General features: G+C 45.7%; 1 protein-coding gene across 1 annotated transcript in view; it reads left to right on the top strand.

The window, feature by feature from the left end:
- The first annotated feature begins 10,479 nt into the window (after nt 1–10,479).
- Nucleotides 10,480–19,584, top strand: part of LOC101173050 (semaphorin-6B-like) — a 141,381-nt gene continuing 132,276 nt past the window's right edge. Inside the window, exon 1 of the mRNA XM_023954529.1 lies at nt 10,480–11,439. The gene's annotated coding sequence lies outside the window, so the exon portion shown is untranslated. The remainder of the gene's footprint in view (nt 11,440–19,584) is intronic.

Genomic DNA, 19,584 nt, shown 5'->3' with positions numbered 1-19,584 from the left:
TTGTGGTTATAATTACAATTTTCCCCCACATATTTACTTCAAACAACGACAGGGGCACAGATTCCGTGTCCCCCAATCATATGCAGTAGAAGCAACAACTATTTATTGATAGTCTGTTGTTTAGTACTTCCACAAGAAAGTCACTTTCTCTTATTCTAAATTAGCCAAGCAAAAGTCGGTTTATTTTCTTTTTTAACACAAAAGCTTTGTTTTAAGATAAGATAAGATATTCCTGTATTAGTCCCATCATGGGGAAATTTCCTTATTGCGGCAGCAATACAGGAACAGAGAGCAGTATATAAAAGAAAAAGACTATGGAGTAAGTATAAACACCTATATACACAATATACACACATACATTCCAAAATATTGCACAGGATGATCATATGATCGGTTATTGCACAGGGTAAGATAAGACATAGTCGATGATGTTGTTTGACGTGGTTCACTGGGAGCAGCTAAGGTTGTAAAGTCTGATGGCAGAAGGTAGAAACGACCTGCGGTGTCGCTCCTTCAGACACTTAGGATGTCTCAATCTGACGCTGAAGGAGCTGCACAGTGAGGACACAGACTCATACATGGGGTGGGCGTCGTTCTCCATCCTCCTCTCTCCCACCTCCTGTATTGAGTCCAAAGGCAGCCCCAGAACGGAGCTGGCCTTCTTCACCAGCTTCTTCAGTCGCTTCCTGTCCGCTGCCGAGATGCCGCTGCACCAGCAGACTGCTCCATAAAAGATGGCTGATGCCACCACAGAGTCGTAAAAAGTCTTTAGGAGTGATCCCTGCACTCCAAAAGACCTCAGTCTCCTCAGCAGATAAAGCCTGCTCTGTCCTTTTTTGTACAGTGCTTCTGTATTGTGTGAACAGTCCAGTTTATTGTTGAGGTGAACACCCAAGTACTTGTATGAATCCACTCTCTCAATGTCCCTTCCTTGGATGTTCACCGGTGCTAATGTAGAGTGAGTGTGCCTGCGAAAGTCCACCACCAGCTCCTTGGTTTTCCCTGCATTAATCTGGAGGTAGTTCCGCTGGCACCAGTCCACAAAGTTCTGAATCAGTTCTCTATACTCTCTGTCATTGTCATCCGTGATTGGTCCGACAACGGCAGAGTCATCCGAGAACTTCTGCAGGTGACAAGATGCTGAGCTGGACATGAAGTCTGCCGTGTAGACAGTGAACAGGAACGGAGCCAGAACTGTTCCCTGCGGTGCTCCTGTGTTACAGACAATATTACATAGATATTTAATTTAATAGAATATATGGAAAACAATGCAAACTCCCCAAAATCTCAGAATAAAGTATTACATAATCATCATTTTTAGGCTTTTGGGGGCAAAATCTGAGTCCACAAAACAAATAAACGATACCAAAAACCGGGGAAACAAGTCCATGCCGAACACCGGAAACCGAAGGGCTGAGGGGTGTCTTCAGACCAGGACGGGCCAACCTGGTTCTAAGATTTATCTCACCTGTTCTCCAGCTATCCTGGACCTCCTGGCTGCTGATTACCTGGATCAGGTGTGTTCAATTCTATTTATTTATTTATTTGTGTGTTCAGTAGGTCCGAATGAGGAGACACCAGCGGCTGATTTAGTCATTTGTAGGCCCTGGATAAACAATAACATGGGGAACTCTGCGGCGGTTGTAAGGTTAAAATGTTGAATGACTTCCTTCCTGATCCACTTTTAGACAACATCAATGTCAGGAATCCAGATGTTCTCATAAGCATTTTTAAAAGAACAGATACCATGGGTTAGGGTTAGATGTGAGAGGCCTGTAATGTTCATCATAGCTAAATCTCAACTATGAGAGACAAAATGAGAAGAAGAGAAAAATCCAGAAAAATCAAATTGTCTGATTTTTAAAGAATATATTTGTAAATTATGGTGTAAAATATGTATTTGGTCAATGAAAAAAGTTCAACTCAATACTTTTTTAGATTCCCTTTGTTTGCAATGACAGCAGTTTCCACCCCCGTGCTTTACAGTAGGTATGGTGTTCTCTGGATGCAACTCATTCTCTCTCCATTCTTCTCGCATTCTTTCTCCTCCAAACACGTCGAGTAGAGTTCTTACCAAAAAGCTCTATTTTGGTTTCACCTGACTAATCCTCTTCTGGATCATCCAAATGCTCTCTAGCAAACTTTATACGGGCCTGCACATGTACTGGCTTTAGCAGGGGGGACACGTCTGGCCCTGCAGGGTTTGAGTCCCTGGTGGTGTAGTGTGTTACTGATGGTAGCCATTGTTACGTTGGTCCCGGCTCTCTGCAGGTCAGTCACTAGGTCCCCCGTGTGGCTCTGGGATTTTTGCTCACCGTTCTTGTGATCATTCTGACCCCACAGGGTGAGATCTTGCGGGGAGCATCAGGTGGAGGGAGATTATCAGTGGTCTCAGATGTCTTCCATTTCCTAATAATTGCCCCCACAGGTGATTTCTTCACACCAAGCTGCTTACCTGTTGCAGATTCAGTCTTCCCAGCCTGGTGCAGGTCAACAATTTGGTTTCTGGTGTCCTTAGACAGCTCTTTGGTCTTGGCCATAGAGGAGATTGGAGTGTGACTGTCTGAGGATGTGGAAAGGTGTCTTTTCTATAGATAACCAGTTCAAACAGGTGCCATTAATGCAGGTAACCAGTGGAGGACAGATGATCCTCTACAGAAGAAGTTACAGGTCTGTGAGAGCCAAAAATCTTGCTTGTTTGTAGGAGACCAAATACTTATTTTCCACCATAATTTACTAATAAATTCTTTAAAAATCAGACAATGTGATTTTCTGGATGAAAATTACAGGTCTCTCTTCTCTTTTTAAGTGGGAGAACTTTTACGACTGGTGGCTGACTAAATCCTTTTTTGCCCCACCGTAAATGTATAGAATGTATACGCTCTGGCTGCTCTTCATCGTCTGTTGTGTCTTTTAAATGAAAGCAGAGCTCCTTCAGAGGAACTCTTCGCTGGTTCATCATGCAGACGAGCTCCAAAGTCAAGGAGAGAACGCGCACTACAGTGGCGTTCAGTGAAGCACGAAAACTGTTGATAACCTGATTGTCTTCTCCCGTCAGATCTTATCTAAGAAGGTGTGGTATCACATCGATGCAGGAAAGGTGAAGGTCACCTGCGATACCACACCTTCATTCTCCAGTCAACACCAACAACCTTGAAAGATCTGAATGGAGTCAGTCAGCCAGTCTAACATCTGTCAGGATATAATTAATGTAAACATTCTAACAGTCTACCTGTAACAGCTGCAGTTCAGGCATTTAACCCTTAGAGGGCAGTCTGTACCCACGCAGAACTCTGCCTGTCTTTACAGCCATAAATGAGGGTTTTGCTGTAAAGCAAAGAGCTAAATTGGCATAAAGATGTTTCAACTGTGTTGAAAAATAGAATAGAGGAGATTAAGGAAGGCAGACTCCAACAAACCTCACAGAGAGGAACAGCCAGAAATGTCATTTCCATTCACTTTCAAATTAAACCCCCCCGACTTAAACTCTGAAATAAAAAAGGTGCCTTTGTGGGACGAAGAATTATCCCCACAAAGCTTCACCACCTTTATGTTTTTCATTTAGAGTGGACATGTTATCAATGTTTTACGCATTTCTCTTTGTATTTTTCCAAATGACTGACAGGAAACGCCTGACTCTGTAGCTGTCTTTGGAAGAACAATTGATTTTGATTTGACTGATCCTATGAAGTACAGATATTACAACAAGAGATCACACACATACAGTGGAGATCAAAAGTTTGCCCCTCCCCCCCAGGTAAAACGTATGGAGAAAGAAGCCAAACAAAGAGGAAAAACATCTTGTAATGTCAAAAAATAATCCCATAATTCCAAAAGAACAGGAAACAAGTGAATGGCACATGCAAAAGTTTGTGCACCCTTCAGAAGTAATTCCTTGTACTGCACCCCCCCCCCATGACATCTAGGTCACATTCAGTTTATGAAATCATAACTAAAGTCAAGTAGAGTTTGATTTACTACTTAAAAAAGGACTGGGACGAAAGGGAATTTACATAATCCAACCCCTAACCCGACTCAAGACAGAAAGCCCCCCCCCCCCCCCCCCCCCCCCCCGGCCCCCATGCTTTCATCTGTTTCTGCTTTACTCTGCTTCATTGGATCAGCTGATTGTAGCCAGAGTTGGTATTGAATAACAGAAGGATTAGTAGATAACAAGGAAATCACTCATCCCTAAGAGTAACATGATCGCTGCCCCCCTCCCCAGATTTATTTTCTGCTATTCGTAAGAAATTCATGTCTAAAACGGCCTAATAAGGAAAACCTGAAAACAAGATTTGTGCTGAATTAGTTGGCGATTCTGTTTATAGAAAAAAAAAAGACAATTGCAGTTAATTAAAATGCAAAAGAGGAAAATCGAACGCTCTAAATAAAACCACAACAGAGATGCAGATTTTTCACGTTCAAAAACACAAACACTCCAAACGGCAACGACGCCGAGCTAAAAGTCTGTGGAAACCATCAAAGGATTTCCGGCGTTCACTTCTGAACAACTGTTGGGTCTTTGAACAATTTGGATCGCTATTAATTCTTTGAAAAAGTCATTAATCATCATCAAAAAAAGCCCTTTTAAAAAGGATGCAATCAGGGGAGCACAACAATTACACATAATGCAATCCAGTTGCTGCGTTTCAAGTTCAGTTTATTAAAATCCCACAGAATCAGGTGCTCCGGATCAAAACCCAATCCAGCTACGCGCTTGATTTAGGTTTTGTTTCACCTTCTGCTTTTCAGAATCATCCAAATTAAACTCCATCCCATAATAGCCATGCAGCTCTGCTGGGTTGATGGGAATCTTATTTCTTACATATGGCTACACGTTTCCGCTGGCTCGTTACATGAGGTATCAGTAACACAGTGACAAATCATCTGCAGCGGAAAGCTGATATGGACCTCAGCACTTTCTGCATTCTGCACAACGGTCCATAAATAAAGCATGACCAAGGTCAGCAGAACGCCGAGCTTCATGCAAAAAACCGATCCGTGTTACAATGTAAACACCAGGAGGGGTCACCTTCAGGAAAATGCTCAGAAATATCCTACCAATGACATTTATTCTGCATACCATGGTAAAATAATGACATTTATAGGAAGAAATGAAGATAATCACCAGAAAAAGTATTTTTCTGCAACTGTTCTTTGTTCTATTCTAGATTTATTAAGCAATCATTTTTCGATCTATACAAAACCCTTTTTCATTTACCGAAGAGGCTGTGGCTATAAAATAGGCCTTAGAAAGTCTCCACTACCATCTTCCTGGACGAGACTTTCATTTGGAAATTGACCACAAATTCTTGTTGTGGATCAACACCATGAAGGACCACAACGCCAGGATTCCACGTTGGTACCTTGACCTGCAACCGTTTAGCTTTAGGATCAAAACACAAATCAGGCTAGCTAGACGTGTGCCGGCTGACCACCACAGCTGCATGAAATGTTTCACACGTGTTGTTCTGAAGGCACAAGTATGCGTGTGTGAACATTAGTTGTATTGTGTGCATGTTGACATGTTTGTATGTGAACATTTTTGGAGCCAACAGGTATGTTTGTAACATTTGAATGTGCGTGTGCACAGGCCCCGCCCCTTTTAGATTTATACTACTTCTAAAGCTAACCATAATTATTGTAAACATCCAGCAATTTGTTGCTTTATGCTGCTTCATGGTCCCCCCCCCCCCATTTGTGTTGGTTGCATTTGAGTGCTTGTTGACACAAAGACTTTATAGTTTACATCATGCAAACAGGAAGACATGTTTGCTAATCTATCTTTACATTTTATGTTTAGATTAACCATCTTAATGTTGTCCCCAATTTCCCTCTGCAGTCCACTAGGTGGGGGTGCGTAAAATCTAACAAATGGGACGGTTGGTTGCCTAGGCAACAAGTACAGAGGCATCTTGGCATGTTTTTGTTTTGAATCACAAGTTCTTAGTATTTTTATGAATTCTGATGAATCACTTAAAATGTGAAAAAGACAAAAGTTTTGAGATTTTGATTGATTGATTCAAAATCAGTGCGAGAAATTAAAGTTTTGGCTTTTTCCAAGTTAATTTAAAGTCTTTGGTGTCTGAAAAGAAGCCAATTATGAAAAACCGAAAAGAAAATTGATTTTCTTTCACTCCTAGAGAAACGTTTAACAAACACCTCTGAAGCTGCTGTCTACGAGGCGTTCGGTCAAAAGTTTAGCATTTGTGGATTTTTGAGTCTGAAATTCAATTTTTTATTTTATCACCTGATGCGTTTTTTACACTTTAAGTTTGAATGATGACAATAGAAAAAGTTCAGTAGAGTCACGTGACATCTGAAGTCACAGCGATGGTTTGAAGTTTGATGAATTATCAGTTGAAAGGTGTGAGAAGTTGCTGCGCAGGAGGCAGCTTCAAAACTCAAACATGAGTGTGAGCAGCTGATGGAGGTGATGGTCTCCAGCCTAGTGGAGGCTTGACTCTCTGAGCTGCATGCAGAGCAGCTCAGAAGCAGGAACAGATTCTGATTGGAAAACAGGTAGAACCTGCATCAACATTCTCCAAAGCAGACACTGAACTCTGTCCAGAGCTTTCAGATGAGCCAAGTCAGCAAACCCTAAATGTATAGGAGAAAGCTGCCACCAAGTGGATGCACGGCATCACTGCGGGCGGAAATTGTTCGTCTGGTCGATGCCCTGATTTCTTCCTCCTCCGTCCTGCACGAGGCTCCTGCTGCTCCTCTGAGCTTCTGCAGCTCGGTGTGAGTTTTCTCTGTTGTTGACGTGTTTGGATTGTTTTGGCCCCATACATTATTTCTTGTGACTCTTTTGATCACAACTCACTGAGTTTCAGTTTCACATTTGGACACCAGAAAACTGGTGGATGGGTGGAATTTGCGGTGCAGATTGAATAACTTGCATTCAGAAGTCTCGAAGAAGCTCTGAAGTATTTGTGTTCTGTTCTCTCTGTGTGTTCACATACTAAAGTTATGTGGCGTTTTCATACTGTTTTGCGTGGTTGCAGTGCTCATTATAGCATTTAATCTGAGTTTCTTCATTTCATTTTCATGTCCCGGTAGGAATCGGACTTAGGGAGTCTAAGTTAGCTCTCCCCAACTATTTAAGTTTCAAAGGCTGAAAAAAGGTCTCGTCTACAGCTTTGTGGAAACGGCTTTGGGAAAATCCTTTTTCAACATCTGCTGTGCCCCACTGCACAAAGTGAGGTCCATAAAAACATGCCTGGATGAGTTTGGAGAGAAAGAACTCGACTGGTTCACACAGAGCCTTGACCTATAGCCCATCAAACACCTTTGGGGTGAAGTGGAGCGGAGACGGGGACCCAGGCCTTCTTGTGCGAGATCCGTCTCTGACCTCATAAATACTCGACAGAATAAACGCACCCAAATTCCCATAGAAACCCGCTAAAATATGCAAGAACTTCCAGGAGGAATCAAAGCGGGTTTTGCCGCTTAGATGGAGGAGCAGCAGAGGAACAACCCTTGTTTGAATGTGAGCATCTGACTGCAGAGTAGCCTAATTCATGTTCAAACTTTCTTCTGCCTTGTAAATGGAACTTAAGGCTTTTTTACAGTTCAGTTTGTCGTCTTCTTCTTTTACTTTTGGCTTGAAAAATGTAGCACTCCATCCATTAGTCCACCCATCCACTCATCCATCCATCCACTCTTCTGCTTGTCTCCTTTCTTTAGCAGTGGTTTCCTAGCAGATATTCTACCATGAAGGCCTGATTCACACAGTCTCCTTTAACAGTTGTTGTAGAGATGTGTCTGCTGCTAGAACTCTGTGTGCCATTGACCTGTTCTCTAATCTGAGCTGCTGTAACCTGCCATTTCTCAGGCTGCTGACTCGGATGAACTTATCCTCTGCAGCAGGGGTGACTCTTGGTCTTCCTTTCCTGGGGCGGTCCGCATTTGAGCCAGTTTCTCTGTAGCGCTTGATGGTTTTTGTGACTGAACTTGGGGACTCTTTCAAAGTTTTTTAAAAATTTTCAGACTGACTGACCTTCATTTCTTAGAGTTATGATGGCCACTTGTTTTTCTGTACTTAGCTGCTTTTTTTCTTGCCATAATACAAATTCTAACAGTCTATTCAGTAGGACTATAAGCTGTGTGTCCACCTGACTGCTGCACAACACAACTGATGGTCCCAACCCCATTTAGAAGGCAAGAAATCAAACTTCTTAAACCTGAGAGGGCACACCTGTGAAGTGAAAAACATCTCAGGTGACTACCTCTGGAAGCTCATCAAGAGAATGCCAAGAGTGTGCAAAACAGTGATCAAAGCAAAAGGTGGCTAATATGAAGAACCTACAATATGACATAGATTTCAGTTGTTTCACACTTTTTTGTTATGTATATAATTCCACATGTGTTAATTCACAGTCTTGATGCCTTCAGTGTGAATCTACAATTTCCATCGCCCTGAAAATAAAGAAAACTCTTTGAATGAGAAGGTGTGTCAAAACTTTTGGTCTGTACTGTATGACACCTTTAAATCTACATTACATGTGTAATATATATTTATCACTATTTGCCTGTGCTAAAACTCTATATTTTACTTTGTTAATAGTATGAACATTTCCAGATGAAAATATCAGATGTGTTTTTATACTATGCATAATTAATGGGTAAATGTAAACAAATTCAGTGGTTGTGATGGTTGATTGATCTAACTGTTTAATGGAGGATCTTAATGATTCAAACATTTGTTAATCAAAGACCGTTTGATGCTCTGAGTGCGGTGGTTAAAAATGGATGCAGTTTCTGATCACATGATCAGTGTGGAGTCCTGCGTGGCTTCTTTTGTTCCCGCTCATTTGGTCATGTGACTGCTGTGGTGATCAGAAACTGAAGCTGAAACTTTATCTACTTTTGTCAGCACCTTTTTTTTCCTTCCACTGATGGAGAAACGCATGTTTACCTGAGGACCAATTGTTTTCTTCTTCTGCTTGATTGGATTGATTTCATCATAGTTTTATTTTGTTATTTCTGTTTAGCTAAAAGGATTTGCTTCACAGCAGCTTTTTTGTCTATGTTTTAAAATCCTTCTACCTGCATGTTCTGGATAATCAACAGGTGAAAGAAAACAACAGCAGAACAAACATTTATTTATATTTACTGTTGCTACCCAGAGTTCAATGGGAGATGTGTTTTTTTTCAAGCATGATTTCTGTTTCTGCAAAAAGAAACTGAGTGGTTTGAGTGCTGATTGGAGCTGATTGGAGTCAATTGGTCTGCAGGCTCCAAGACTGAACTGGCAGTTTGCCCATCCACCCATCCATCCATCCATCCATCCATCCATCCATCCATCCATCCATCCATCCATCCATCCATCCATCCATCCATCCATCCATCCATCCATCCATCCATCTGCATTGATCTCGTTGTTGATCTGCTTTCATTTATCATCACTTCCTCTATATATCTTTTTATTAATCCATCTGTAGACAACTGAGAGGATTGATTCTTCTATCTAACACTTTGAATAGCTGTGTTATCACACATTTTGCTCTCTCCATATTTAGTTTTTTGCCCTTTGGGTGGGGGCTGTATAAAGTGGGGGCTTACAACCAAACATGCAAATGACTTTTGGCAAGTTTCTTCAAACCAAAACAAACTTTATTTCCCCAAAGTCATAAGATGGAAAGCTGGACGAATGATGTAATGTAGTCACAGTGGAACGTAGATTTTTGCCTGTGTAAATAAGGATAAGGTAAATAAAATTAAATGTAAACAGCATCGTCCTAGAGGGAAAAAAAAATGAATGTCAGACTAGGAAGGCCACATCATAAAACCCAGAGAGCGTGAGCGGAGTCAATTATCATTTTTAATATGGGAGAAAACCTTCAGGTCAGCTTTGGAACGCTCAAAATAATTACTTTTTAACCTTTACTTTTATTACAAAACTCAAACTGAAAGTATTCTATAATAAACTCTGCCTTCTCCTTTCCTGTGTGAAGCTGTAAGGAGGTGATAAGGAACAGTTTCTGGGATGAATTGGGTAAAGCATAAGTGGATTGTTGTCTTATTGAAGGATTCAGTGAGTTCTCCTCTGTCCAGACGGCTGTCCAGCTGGGACTGATGGAGATTCTTTCACTGCTGAATCCTCAAAAAACATCATTCCAAACAGGAACTGCAAGAACAGACTGGAGGAGTCTGACAGAGAGGCTGAGGCGTTGCTCTGTGTTTGTCGGATAGAGGATGCGCAGATCAAATGCGTTACAACCTCACTAAACGCTTGTCTGAATTAAAAAAGAAACTTTAATTCCAATAATGGTGGGGAATGTGCGTCAGATGTGACCGACTTAACTGACGAATCCATCTGACTTTTTCCTTATTGGGATGCAGGTTTAAGCAAATGAAGTGGGAAATAACTGGAGCTGATCAAAGCGCGCTGCCTCCTTGGATAATTTGGATTCGCTCTGACTCACAAAGCCTCCTCCGCGTACTTTCCACGTTCCTTTACGCCTCATTTTTCGGAAATGAGAGCGACAAATTCTATTTCTGATCCTCCCTGGAGCTTTTATTTGAACATCTACTTCATTTGTGAGGGATCATGCTGCTGATGGATCAAATGGATTAAAGTGCGCTCTCTTTACCTATAAGGTGTGCGCAGGTCTTTATTCAACCCTTCGCTCTAGTTTAACAGCCCCCCCCCCGCCCCCCACGGGGTGGTTTCTGCGTGATCCTGTGTTCCTGCGTCTCGATTCCATTCCAGTCGCTGTGCGGCTCTGCTTCGTGTTTTGGCGCCAGCAGGCGCGGAGAGACTCGTGGGTGACAGCGGGGCTAGAGATGCTGTAGCTCGGACAGCAGCTCGAAGGCGGACGCTTCCACAAAGCTCCCGAGTTAAGGCTGATGAATGGGACTTAGCGCGGGACGTGGCTCTGCGTGGACGTGGGCTGCGCCGCACAGAAAAGACCGGCCTTTTCCGAAAGACGCAGCAGACGCGCGCAAAGCGCAGCAACTATTGTGAGGAGGAAGATTGATCCCACAGCTGGACGCACAGGACAGGAGCAGACCCTTCACGTGGGGTCGGTGCCAGTTGGGCGCCGGACGGGTTGGGGTTCACCTCTCCTAGGCTGCTTCCAGGAGATCCCGCGCGGCTGTCCTGGAGGAGAACTGCGGGGATCTGCGGGGAATGCCATGTGTCGCCGCGCTGCATAGACGCTCTTTGTGGGCTGCTTTGCACCGCGGACAGGTGGTGCCGTGTGACTGCTGAGCCAGGCAGGGGGTCGGGACACACAGCCCCCGGAACAGTTGTCTGATGGGTGTCAGGCCGGGATCAGTTTCGGCCACAGACAGGTGTGACTGACAGGGAGGAGTAGCTGACCGAACCCCGCGCAGGGATCCTCCAACGCACCGAACCTCTCCTCCGGACCAGTCCCGGATTTTGTGTCACCCCCCGAACTCCTGCCTCCTTTCTCCTCCTGTCTGTCGGAGGTAAGTGACCGGCGCGCGCTGCTGTCAATGTTGCCAATAAATCAATCAGGTTCATTAATGAAGCATTAGGAAGGGTTTTTATGAACGAGCGCAGTCTTCGGTCATTTGTTTGTGTGCAGTCTGTGGGCTGTTTGCGCCAGCCAGGTTGAACTGAAGGGAAATGTCTCCATTTCTTGCTGCGTAGCTCACTGCTGTTGCCGCTGAGCAGCCTCTGCGCCTCAACATCCATTTCTTATCGACGCCACTGCCCAACTACTGATGCTTTGGACGGTTCTAGTTAACCCAGAGTGTGTTCTGACGGAATCCGGCAGTTGTCTTTGCTGCTGTCTGCTCTCCAGCCTCTCCTCTCTTCATCTCTGCAGTGACTTCTCTCTGCACAAACATCACATCCCATCTTTGCTAAAACAAAAAAAACAAAAACACTCATGATTCCCACTCTCACTTTTCCTCACCTGCACTGTTCCTGGGGGGGTCTGAGCATTTCAAATTCATATCCCCTTTCAGCTGCTTTTGTTGCCCAGCCCAGAGGTTTGTGGACAGTCAGGACAGAGTGAAGTCCCTGAAGGGTGGCTGGTCCTAAAATGAACCTCAGTGTGCATTAAAGGAGCAGCAGAGCTTCTGACAGAAGCTCCTCTGGAACCGGTTTGAGGGCAGGGAGGGTTCTGCCAGCTTCACCATCCCTCCTCCTGTCTCACATCTGTCTGTCCTTGACATCCTCAGTCATTTCTTAGCCAGACTGAGGGTCCTGCTGCAGGTTCCACACCTCTCTCCCAGATCGGTGCCGCACCAGACTCCGTCAGAACCTTTATTTAGAAACAGAAACAGAGGAGATCCGTGGCGGTTAAGCAGGAGGATGTTCACGATGAGATGAAAGGAACGATGATCGTGAACCCGTCTCTGTGCTCAACAACAGGCAATGAATTCTTCTGTCTCATGGGGCTGGCATCCTTCTAGACGCACCCCTCCATCAGAAATTAGGTGACAGCTGCCATCACAGGGCAGGAAGAAAGAGACACGAGGAAGAAGCTTATGTGAAAATGGATGAATGATGATGGGGATACCATGGATTTGACTGAGACCATGAGCCTGAAAAGCGACCAAAGCAGATTTTGGGCGTTTTTATTAGAAGATCCAATGAGATGTTTCCTCAGAGAAAAGCACAGATCCATGGTTCCAGACAGCTTAAAAAAAACTGGACTCAAGAACATTTTGGTTTATTCCTTCAGATTCAGTGTGAGACAAGAGTGGACTGCAGACCGTAACAGACGAGGTAGCAGAACCAGTTGGGTGTCCGCTGAGCTGATGGTCCGGACACCAAGTTTACATTGGAGCAGGATTTTGTGTCAGCGGAGACCTCGGACAACTTGTGGGAAACCAGGCGTGGGGGGTTCCTCCTCCGCTGATGTCAGAGTTTGGCGCCGTTTTCTTGCTTCTCAGCGTGTCTCCTTGCAGCCTAACAAACTGCTCAGTGGAGCCTGGCTAATCCTTGGGCAGCACTGCTCGGTGATTTATGAAAGATAGTTAATTTAGAAAGATCCTCAGCGTTGGGCTGCACACACAGAACCCCCGACGGGTCCTTGCTGTCCCCACTGGACTCTGGTGCATTTGAGGAAATCTGTGGAGCTTGGACAGAAAGATGAGTTTTATTTTTTTATCCGTACCCGTCAAACATGTGGAACAGTGTCCATAGCGTCATGTTTGGCCATCAGCATCCAGCAGACCTTCTAAATGTTCACGGTTGAGTTTGAGGGAACAAGTGTGAGTGAGCCTGCCAGCCTCCGTTGAATGGGTGCCCTGTTTGGGCTTCTGAGGCCAACAGCCGCTTCAGAGCAAATGTTGCACCCTGTGCGCTAAGCTAACAGGTGCCTTCACAAAGTCAGTGAGCTGCTCCTCCCCAGCTCCCCGCTGAAGCCTGCCGGTGCAGGGTTACCTCACCTGTGCGCTGGGGGCAGTTCCAGCGCCTAACAAAAGTCACACTGTGTGTTTGTCAGATGAAACCTTGTTTTCATGTCGAGTTTCATGTCACTTCTTCATCCTTATTTTACTTTTTTCCCCCCTTACTGAATCATTGTTGAAGAGAAATATGGAAAGAAAAACGTAGAAACCTGGACTAAGTGTTGCAGATTTCTGTGGGGGCTTTTCATAATTTATGTCCTTTTTTCTTATTTAGAGAACATTACCATATTTTTCAGAGGAGCTCGTAATTTTCTCAAAAATCAGCAGTGTTCCCTATAATCTGATGTGTCTAATGTATGAATTCTGGGAGTGTTCACTGATTTTCTGTGGTACATGGACTCAAAAATCTCTTAAAGACCCAGTCCAATGAGAGTGGTGTGTTGAGCCCCTCAGAGCCTGTAAAGGTTGGTGTTTGGCCTCTGATGACGCGGTACTGACCGTGAACTGAGATCGTTGTTCAGATGGGATGATCTTGAATTCTGGTGAGCAGCTGAGAAAGGCGAACTCTGAAGGTTTTCTGCTCTTCCTCGTCTTTCTGTTGGACTGGAAGGGCCAATAGATTTGCAAATGAGCAGAAATCCGTCTTCAGGAGGGCTTTCTGTTAGTAGAGCTGTCAAAACCCGGATTGACAGGCGGTGACCAAATGCCATTGAGTTTGCACAGTGTTGGGGGGGGGGGTGCATTGAATCTGGCCCCTTTTCCATTTCATGCCATTTATTCCCACTGGGTTTTCCCCCCTGCTTGTTTTCCTTCACACATTCTACCTCCTTACCGCCGCCGCCTCCCCTCATTACCTCTCCTCTCCTGTTCCCCCTCTCCTCTCTCTCGTCTCTGCCTTCACCCCGCCTTTTCCCTCCCAAGTTCCTCTGGAGCCTGATGTGGGGGCCTCCCCGGCGGTGCGGTCCCTGTCTGCTGCCTGTCAGGGTAGGGGCCACTGCCCACCAGGGACCCTGAATGGGACAAATTGACCGTAACAATGTTCCCACTTAGCATGGGGAGCTGGGAAAAAGAGAAGGTGAAAAGGAGGGACGGATGATTGAGGGGCAGGCCGGCCGCATGGCCGCCTGGGGGGGGGGGGTATGAATCGAAGACGGGCATTGAGTTGCATTGCTCGCGCTATGAGGTGCTCTCAGCTCACAAACACGTACGCACGGCTTTGCTTCTTGTGATTTGCCTGAGGCTGCTGCTTAGGTTACCATAGAAGCAGAACAAACACGCGTGTGCGAAGCTTTCACGCACCTCCACGGCCAGATGGGGGGGAAGGGGCTCGTCAAGACTCCCGGTTTGATCTCTGTGCGCCCACCGCCGTCCACCAGGTCAAGGATCATCCAGCCCCCTTTTAAAATGCAATAAGAGCCGTCTCCCAATGGGACCACCTCGGCCATTTAATCACTGCTGCTCCCTCGTCCTCTACTCCCCCCTTCTCTCTTTTAATCACTCCTTTTTCCTTCCTGTTTTCCCTTCACTCTCATCTTTGTGTCTCTCAATCATCCGCAGAAAATCCAGAGAAGATGAGAGTTCAAAGCCCGATGCAGACAGCAATAAGCGGCCCTTTCATTTCTCTGTGAAACGTGCAGCCCCCAACAGCGGCCGCAGGCCCGTCTCTCCTCAGCGTCCTCGCATTTTGAAGCCTCTGTAAGTGTGATGAATTTCTCAGAGGATGCGGAGCTGCGCGGCGTGGTGAGAGCCTGCGGTGGCGCAGAAACAAAGAGCGTAGCCGCTATCACCAAAGGCCAAGCAGCTGTTGAATAAAAACGGGTTTTGTGTAGGCTCTTTGTGTGTCCTTGTGTGTGCGGCTCCGCGTAAACGTGCGTCTTTCTTTTTTGTTGCAGTGAGTCACCAACACAGGGTTCTTGCAGTCGCTGCAGCAGTGGGAGGGAGGCATTTCCATGTGTATAAACAGTTGGCAGCTTCCCATGAGTGATACAGGACGAGGAGACGGGCAGCGGTCTACTTCCTGGAGACGCATAGGCGTTCGCGCGTGTGAACCGAATGTTTTTCACGGCCAGGAGGGGTTCTCATCGCTTTCCCTGCTTTTCCTTTCATTCTCCTTTTCTTGGGGGTCAAACGCGCCTCAGTTTGTTAACAGGAACAGACTTTAACGAGGCGCTCGGGATGGGAAGGAAAGCGCTTCGCCGGCCCCATTTGCTAAATGCAGTAAATAAAATACGAACTGGTTCAAGAGGAAGTTTGCCTCCAGGTTTCAGTCTTACATATCCCCTCACCTTTTTTTGGTAAAATAACAAGGCCCAACCTGACAGGAGCATATTCTGTGCCAGCAGTCGCAGCGAAATTGCATTATTTTTCCCTGACATGATATAAATAGCATCACTTATTCATGCTGTTGCATTTGGAGACACCTCCTTGTTTTATTCCCCTGCGGGGGTTACCATGATCACCAGCTCATAACTGAGAATGGGAGCAGATCTGACTACCTGTTGGTGGGAAACCGAGCGGCGAGCACGCCGGTCACACGCAGCCTGAAACGTTTCCCGTTCCTGCTCGGCGGGCCAGAACTGGAGTTTATAGCTGCTTCATGTCTAGAGGGAACAGTCCAGCCAGCGCCTCTCTGTCCCGCGGTTTAACGGTTTGAGATGCTGCAGTCCAGAACGGCCTCGTTGTCTGACGGTGACGCTGAAATGTTTACCTTTGGCTCCCGCTGGTTTACTGTGCTCCTACGGTTCTGGAGCGGGGTCTTAAATAACATGTAATGCAGGCCCTCCCTGCGCCAAGTTTACTGCTTGTGTTGTCTTTCAGGGTAATTAACGGTTTAATGCATTCAGTGACCTGAGGAAACCAGTCATGCGGTAGAAGCAGACAGAAAACTGGCTCACGGGCTCACACGGATCAGGACACTTGGCCGGGCTTGAGACGGTGCAGGAGCCGTGACCGAGTATCTCTGAGCTCGGTAATGGCGGAGCCGAGAGAAGGGAGTGCAGATGAGACCAAAAGGGGTTGTGACACGCTGATGGTTTATGGATCAAGCGGAACTTTATGTGAGGAGCAGAGAGGCACTTAGCAGAAAGAAAGGGCACGGGCGGAGTGAAGACAGGAGAGGTGGAAAATGGAGGAAGAGTCTTGAGAGGATGCTTGTTGAGCCTCGGTTGCTGTTGGGGAGTGGAGGAAAGTGGCTCCTTGAATGTTCTCGCCTAAATGTAATGGCTCAGAAGCACCAATTAATGTACAGCCTTGCTGTGGGTCTCCGCTGTGCCGAATCAAAGAGGCCTTGCTGCGCTGGGCGTCTGCTCATCGCCTGAGCAGAGCGTACGAGCGCACACTCACGGCTCACTGAGGGGATTTTTTAGCCAAGACACTGAGCCAAAAAGGGAGATTTGAGATGAAAGCATCACGTGGAGCGAAGAGCTGAGTGTCAAGGTGAAAGAACAAAAGGATGATGACTTAGATTTTGTGCTGAAAGGATGAAAGGCAGGTCGGGTATGATGGACTTTTTCGCTGGGTGAAGACCGAAAAGATGAAATGAGGAGTGGAGGAGGAGGAGGATGAAGAGGAGGAGGAGGACAGAATGTGCTTACTGAGTGGGAATCGCACAACCAGACCAGGGTCCATCTGGAGGCAACAGGTCTGCTGACAGCAGGCGAGTTGTTGATCCAAATAGCTCAGTCATGTGTGCCAGCCGGGGGCTCCCCCTGTCCAGGACCCCCGGAGACCCAGCCGCTCTGCCGGCAATCTGTCCCCCCGGTACCAACCGGCAGACCCCGCAAGACGGGGGAAGCAAGCCTTTTTTGATGAGTTCTGGATTATAACCGAGAAGGGGGTCGATTTGCGAGCCGCCAGAGAAGTGGACGCTCTGAGCGCCGCAGAGTTTTGTCCAAGTAATGGAAAGGATTTAAGCTTCTTCACAGCAAATCAGTTAATGCTCTGGATTACTCTCTGGTCTGAATTCATTACCATCTATTTTACAGTACACCAGAAGCATTAACAATAGAAATGACAAATCAATAAGCCACAAACGCCCATTAATAATTGATATCCTACCCACAGAACAGTGTTTCTTTAGCGGCTGATTGGCAGGTCCTCTGTGCTGGATCTTCTGTTGCTGCCATGCTTTCAGAGGAGCCCGCTCGCTGTAGGTAAGGGGGGGGGGGGGTCATTTGTATTTGCATGTAAATGTTTTTCACCCCTGACTGGACTGGTGAGGCAATCAGAATGAGTCTCTGTCTGCACGACTTTAGAACAAGGATGCAAAGACGGACTGTCACGTCCGGAGCCCATGCCAGGATTCCCCTCACTTCCATTTGCTCCTTCATGAATTTGTTTTCCGTGGGAAGGAGGACAAACGCGCTTTAGCTTCACATCCTTTTCTCAACGTTGTTCACATCCCTGCAGGACAGGAGTCGCCCAGCATGACCACCTCGGTTTTCCAGAAAATGACAGGAATGCGGAAAACAATATTCTGAGTTCAGACTGGAAACAGCATCTTCTTTAATCTTGTTGGGACTGATGACGGGAACCCAGATGGACTCGAACACTGACGGACAGAACACGAGGTTTTAACCCTTAAACGCTGGAGATGTCACCGGAGACACCTAAATAACTCTTTGACAATAACATAGCTCTTTGTTTTTGCGATCAGCTGGAATTTATGTTGATGGCGTCATCACTTCATTACTGTAAAGTGTTGCAAATCCGTCCGCTTCAGAACGAGCTGGAATTGCGTAAATGTTTTAAGACTTACGGTAGTTAAAAAAAATATATATATATATATATATATATGTGTGTGTATATATAAACACTGGAGCTAAAGCTAAGGGGTTAAAAGGTTAATCTGGATTAAACCATTAACTGTATCTGAGAACTGATAGGCCACACCCCTACCACGTGAAAACAGGCTACACAAAATCTGTCAAAAGTTTTGAATGTTGGGGCCAGCGAGCTCCGCCTGCTTTTATTAAGGCATCTGACTGGTCAGTTTATTGCTTGAATAACTTGCGATAAAGAAAAAATATGAAAAAACTGAAGATTACCAAGAACTTAAAAAAAAGGGTATCAGAGCCAGAATGGTTAGTCTGACCACTAGAATGACTGTCAGCTGTTTATTTCTCTATAGAAGTCCATGGGATTTTGGCTTCTAGGAGCCACTTCCTGTTTGAAATGCCAGGGGGGCGGGGTCACTCAGTCCAGTTCTCTGATACAGACAGCAGTACAGACACAGAAATGAACGGAGGATTCCGCTTTTTATGTGGTGCCTAAACCTGCCGATTTTTCCTCCTCAGCCTCTAACTAACAGACGTGAAGCGGCGGGCGTGGGCGGATGGCGGTGGTGGTGTTGAAGACCCTGTCTGATGAGGAATTGACAGAGTATGAGGACGTCAGAGATATTCTCCAGTCACCAATTGGAGAATATCTCTGCACTCTGCAGCCCGGAGACACTTTTGACCCTTCAGTAGTTGTCAGCGAATGTAAACATGGCGGTTTGATCGACCTCTCCGGCTCCGAGGAGCTCGGTCCACGCTGACAAATGTTCACGCAAACACCTCCCACATGGCGATGACGGATCCGTGTGAGCGTATCTGCATGCTCGCTCCTGACTGTCAGATTTCTATCAGCCTCTGTAGGTCTTTCAGGGAGGACAACTCCTCTGGTTCCGATAAAAAACAGGTGAAAGATCGGAGAAGATGGAGACAAAAGTCCAAGTCAGAGTTCAACCTGTGAAAGCAGAAGTTAATGCTGTCTGGTTGGAACGTCTGCAACATTTGTGAGTTTGTGAATCCCTGCTGGATCCCGGTGCTCCGTTCTTTCTGTGAGATGGTCAGAAATGTTGTGTTCTTACAGAAGAGCCGTCTGTTTAAAAAAACTCTCCCTGTTTATTCTTCCTTTGCTTTGATGTGATGCTTCAGACGTTTCTGTGATATTTTTCCGCGGTTTTCTCTCAATTATGGGATGTTGTGGTTGCTCTGCAGCAGGATGATGAAGGCGTTGGTTAGCTTCTGCTTTGTTTTGTGGTGTGTTTGGGTTTGCTACATTTAGTCTCAGAGTTTGTGGAGCTGAAGACGCTGCTGGATCGCAGTGGATTGGTTTTGATAGTGGTTTCCATCAGAAGCTGGTGTTGATGGCTCCTTCGTCGGTTCCGCCCACACATCTGGTTCTTCCTCTTTTTGGTAGAAATCCCCTCCGAAGATCCAAACAATGACTAACACAATAAAACAAAGGCCTTCAGATGAAGAGCTG

The sequence above is a fragment of the Oryzias latipes genome, chromosome 4 (genome assembly GCF_002234675.1).
Source record: "Oryzias latipes chromosome 4, ASM223467v1".
Classification (NCBI taxonomy): Eukaryota; Metazoa; Chordata; class Actinopteri; order Beloniformes; family Adrianichthyidae; genus Oryzias; species Oryzias latipes.
The sequence above is the reverse complement of the archived record's forward strand: the minus strand, read 5'-3'. Positions and strand labels throughout refer to the sequence as shown.